This window comes from Amborella trichopoda, chromosome 3, assembly GCF_054954075.1.
Source record: "Amborella trichopoda isolate Santa Cruz 75 chromosome 3, AtrichopodaSantaCruz75HAP2 v2.0, whole genome shotgun sequence".
NCBI lineage: Eukaryota > Viridiplantae > Streptophyta > Magnoliopsida > Amborellales > Amborellaceae > Amborella > Amborella trichopoda.
Genome location: NC_142338.1, coordinates 43,543,774 through 43,549,518, shown reverse-complemented (window position 1 = coordinate 43,549,518; position 5,745 = coordinate 43,543,774).

The following is a 5,745-nucleotide window of genomic DNA, read 5'->3' as shown; positions in this document are numbered from 1 at the left end:
TCAAATTTTTAAAATTTATCGGTATATAAATGGGGACGAGAGGCTTTAAAGTCACTCAATCACCGCCGTCCATAACACCAAAGGGCACATGATCGCCGCTGAAGTTGTTTAAGGCCAGGTGCATAGAGAATTTTATAAGACTACTAGCTTTATATTCTTTTTAAAGGGATTGAATTTTATATGACTACTAGTAGAAGAAGTAGAAGAAGATTATAATCATTTTTAGCCCTTAGATGTGAAATCTGGTATATTGAAATGTCCCACAGTGTTCAAGAAAATTTTATTTTATACTTCATTTTTAGTTGATGATACATCAATAGCCACTCGATTTCACATCTAACTGTCAATAATGATTGTGACATCTTTATACTAAAATTAAATGAGTTTTATTGTATAGGTTTCTTTTTCAAACTACCATTGATCTCGAACTTCAAGTTTCAAATAAGAATGTTGTGTTTCTTTATTTGAATTGTCACTTTGGAAATAGCTGATTTGCAAAGCAATCTGATCAAAGTTTGAAATTTTAGACTGAATATCCAATCAAATAATAGTTGTGGAATTTCATGTTTTGAACTCATGACTCGTGAAGGGTTTAGAACTTCAAATTCTGAACTAGTTAAGAACTTAATAGTTCTTAACAATTAACCAGTTTGGAACTTGAAATTCTAAACACGTGCATAAGCTTGGTTTCAAAGAATTTCATATCCGAGGCATTTTACAAATTACTAAGCATTCATGTCTACGTCTCATTTACGAATAGCGAGTTAAAAAGAAAAAAAAATAGTTCAGTTATGATGATCTTTGAAGAATTAATATGAACATTCAAAATTAAATTTTTCATACTCATGATCATGGTAGTCAAATGATGGCCTTGTCGCACTTTTTATTCAAAATCCATCTCTAGATGGATAGTGCAAAGGATGACTCACAACGAGTGCATTCCCAAACACACCTAAGGCCTGCCTCCTAAGTTAACCAGACCTATTTGGCAATCCAATTAATTGGATGCCTAAGAGTCCCCAACCTATATACCTATATTTATTGTTAAGGATAGTTGGGTTTCCATATATATAAAGGACGTTTCATTGAATAAAAATGGACCACTTTTTGTCCCCATATTGGTGCAATTAACAGGAACTCAGTTACCTTTACGTTGTACAACATAATGGGCATGCACCTGCAATCGTTTTTTTAGAATTGGACTGCCCACCTGTAGAGCCTACACCCTCAACCCCGCCTCTCGACTGAAATTTTAGCCAAGGAAATTCTCTAAAACTTGTAACCATGTATCCTAGTCATCTTTTTAGACCTAAAACGACTTAAAACCTACCTAATACGTCAAATTAGCACCTTGAATCTAAACAACACAGAAGTCTGACCCGAACACCAATTTGACACCAATATACTAAAAGCTTAGCCTTGTAGACCCCTTAAAATCAATTCAAATTGGACCGATCTTGACTCCAAATTGTAGAGGAGGTCGTAACATTTTCAACGGCCTAAGAATCACTCTAATTCAACATACAATTAAGGAGTTATGACCCGAACAAATTTGTTAAAAAAAATCCATTTTGGTCCAATTGCATGCGGCACATCATTGGCCAGCTATGCAAACTGCATCGTTGACAATTTGTCATAAAAACTATGCAAAAAATTATGGAGTGCTCTAGAGTCTCTAGAAGCTTTTGGATATTATGGGTCGACTCTTGGACAGGTTTTGACCAATAAAGTCTTAAAAATCAAATGAATATTCTTTAGAAGATATCTAGACCAAAAACCGATATAAACCTCCTGACTCTCCGCAAAAAATCATCCAAATAATCAGAAAAAAATATAGAAACTTCCTCAGAAATATGGAACCGAAAAAGCCTTTAAAAATATTAGAAAATTAGCCCAAAATCCCCATAAATTCTTAAAAATCCTTAAAAATCCCTCTAGGCTGGGAAACCCTAAGCCAAAATCTCTAAAAATTTCCCTCTAAAAATTCACTACAAATCTTGAATTTCCTAAAACCCTTTAAAGCCGATTCTTTAAAGGGGAAAGTGAATGCACAAAAGGTGTAAACAACCCTCGGCCTAATACGGATCACAACTCTTGGTTTTTCATGTAAGTTTCTCTCCTCCTTGTCCTTTCGTTTTAGTTTTTAGACAATTCCTAGTTCTTTTAGTTTATTTAGTATCTTTATTGCTTTCTTGGTTTATTTCTTTAATTTTTGTGCAATTTTCAAACCGACGCTATTAGCAATTCTCAAAAAAGGCTGATCTTTCAAGATTAGACCTATCTTTTGAATAATAATTTGATGGGCCATACCTAACTTTACTGAAATATTAATTGTTTAGTTGAAAGCATGAATCTTCTTGTGAAATTTTCGTAGATTCTGGCTATAAAAACTATCAAACCGACTATGTGACTTGTAGTTTGACCGTCTATAGAAGTATTTGGACCAAATTCGAAAAAAAATATAAAGAAACTAATTTAAAATACACAATCATCATCATTCGACCCTTATCACGACTATTTAGGATCGGTTACATGAATCATATTCCACCATTCCACTCCATCAAGGGTCAAATCTTCAGTCAAACTATAAGTCACCTTAACTATTATCACTACTCTCATTCATATCTTTTTGGGCCTTCCCATTATCTTTCTAGAGCCTTCACCTGGACCTAATCATACCTTCCTAACTAGTGTTGTTATAAGTCGATGTTGGATATGGCTAAACCATTTAAATCTACTTTTTGACATCTTATCACCTATTGGAGCTACTCATAAGTTCCCTCGGACGTACTCATTTCGAATTCTATGCTTTCTTGCCTTGTCACTCATCCACTCAACATCCTCACATTTATTCTATGGATATGTTGCTTCTCAATTAAGGTTAGTTGAGCGAAGGCAGATAGGTACTCAACCCATAGGGAATTGATTAAGAAAGGCTGGATAACTTTATTACAATATATCTTATTGTTTATGATGCAAAATAAGACAGATCCGAAAATGAAGATCGCTCGAATCTAACACTTAAATTAATGAAAATGAAATAGTAGAGAAGGTGGGACAAATTGAATTCAAATCTAAGGCTAGATCTACCTAGAAGTAAGAAGATCTACTCTCAGATCTGTGGCAAGGCCAGCATGATCCAAAAATATCCAAAATACGATTTTTGATGCAAATTAACCAAAATAGAGAATGCAAAATTAACCAAAATAGAGCATGCAAATTAACCAAAATATAGCACAATAAAAATTAAAGTAACGAAACACGAATAATTAAAAAAAAAAAAAAAAAAGAAGGAAGAAAGTGATACCGAACAGGGCTAGATGACCCGGGACGCCCAAGCCCTTTGGGGCCGCCCGTATCAGAACCGGCCATCTTTTGTCTCTCTTATTCGGATATGAGCCAGCAAGTCCCTTCAATGTAGGATGGTTGTGTCCTATTGATGGTTCTAGGTTCTCTCAGGTTTTAGGGTTGAAATTTCAGGAGGCTAGCTCTAAGGTTTCCATCTCATCTTTGAAGCTCTAGGATTTCCATCTCTATCTCTTAGGTTTTTTTTTCTCTCTCTCTCTCTCTTTTCTCCTCGAAATAATCCCGAAAAGATGTTAAAAAGGGGGCCAAAATTATTGAGAATGATATCCTCCTGCAATCAACAAATTCCCCCATTCAAAGATACTATTTTGGGGAGGCGGATGGGTGGCACAGGGCGTGTCACCCGGGTGGCACACCCTGTGTCGCCCAAGACCAGGCGGCACGTCCCTTGCTGCATAAACTAAAAATACTCTAAATTGAATTTTTTTTCTTTTCAAATGTGTTCCTCAGCCTCTTGTGAAGCTACCAGAAAAAATTTGGGTCAAAAAGGATTTTTTTTACTATTTTTAATGATTTTTTTGGTAAAACATGACATTTACAAAAATTTGGGTCAAAACAGTGCATCTGTATGGTACTGGGCAGGCAGATTGGTTCCGGGTCACAAGATGGGTTATGTGAACTATGGATTTGGGTTTACTAGGTTAAGTGTGATCCTAAAGGTTCAAGAAACCACAGAATTTGCCAGATTTAAAATGGGGTGTCTAAGTTGCCCCTCTTTGGGACTCCCTGTCCTTCAGGAGACAGGTGATTGGCAAAGAAGTAGACACTTTGGCGTTCCCTGTCCTTCAGGGGGCAGATAAATGTCAAAGATAAAACCGACATTTTAAATTTTGTCCTCAAGTCACGTGGTCAGGGGGCACACCAACTATCGCTCCAAGTCACTACGCTCACAAAACTCACCCACCTAGGGCATTTTTCCTCCTAGGGTTTCTGGCGTTGTCGGTGAGTTACATAAGCTTAAAACTCGAGTTGGATTTTATGGCTATGCCACTTTACTTCAGGGGTTTTGCAGTTTGAAATTTTTATCCATACCATTTTCTTTGATCTCCTTAAGGTTTTTTAAGACTATCTATAGGAAAAGGCCTTCTATAGGAAGAGACTTGTTTGGCCGAATCCAAAGTGAGAGACAAGGCAACAATGCGGCAAACACGGTAATCATCATATACGGGTGTCCAAGTTCCTTCGTTACCAAAGAAATTAAAGTTTTTTTAAAACGAAAGGCATATAGTGAAAATTTTGAAAAGAATAAGATGTTTCAAAAATAAGGTTGGTTTGCAGTTTTAACTCCTGCAACTATAGAGCCCTTTAAGCAGTTTAGCGTCATGCAGCAATGGACTACACACCCAATCCTTCTACGTCATACGGAGAGAGACGTTTGAATAAGGTGGTTGTGCCATGAACACATTGAACAAGGTGGTTGTGCCATGAACACATTGAACAAGGTGGTTGTACCATGAACACATTGAATAGGGTAGTTGTACCATGAACACATTGAACAGAGTGGTTGTGCTTTGAACACATTGAACAAGGTGGTTGTGCCTTGAACACATTGAACAAGGTGGTTGTGCCATGAACACATTGAACAGGGTGGTTGTGCCCTGAACACGTTTGACATTTATGTCATACAGGGCTAGACATTACCTACCTTGCTCTTTTACGTTGTACGAGTTTGACGTTGAACTGGATATACCCAACCTTTAGTGTCATACAGGGCTAGACGTTTGAACAGGGTGGTTGTGCCCTGAACACATTGAACAGGGTGGATGTGCCCTGAACACAATGAACAGGGTGGTTGTGCCCTAAACACATCTAACATTTTACGTCATACGGGGCTAGACGTTACCTGTCTCGGCCCTTTAACATCACACGAGTTTGATGTTGTCCACGTCTCGGCTCTTTAACGTCGCACGAGTTTGACGTTTTTTCATTGCAACAGGGTGGTTGTACCCTGGATTGGACTTTGGTTGGCAGTTTAGGCTCATGCCACCGAGGAGTGTTCTCTCTTGTTTATTTTTTTGAAAGTTTGGAAACTTGGTTGGCAGTTTAGGCTCATGCCACAGCGGAGCGTTTTTATTTTTTGAACTTTTTTGAAATTTTCTGGAAAATTGGTTGGCAGTTTAGGCTCATACCACAGAGAAGCATTTTATTTTAAAAGTTACTAAAGTTTTTTGAAAAGGATAATAAAAACCTTGACAAACCATGTTTGATCCTTGGAAGTCTCCAAAATTAAGTGGGGGGATTTTTGAAACTTATTTTTTTTTTTTTGAAAGTTCGGGAATAAAAAAAAAGAGGTTTTGACAAAAAAAACTTGGGCGACACCAGTGGTGTCGCTTGACACTAGGAGTGTCACCCATACACGTTGGGATTTAAATGGGATAT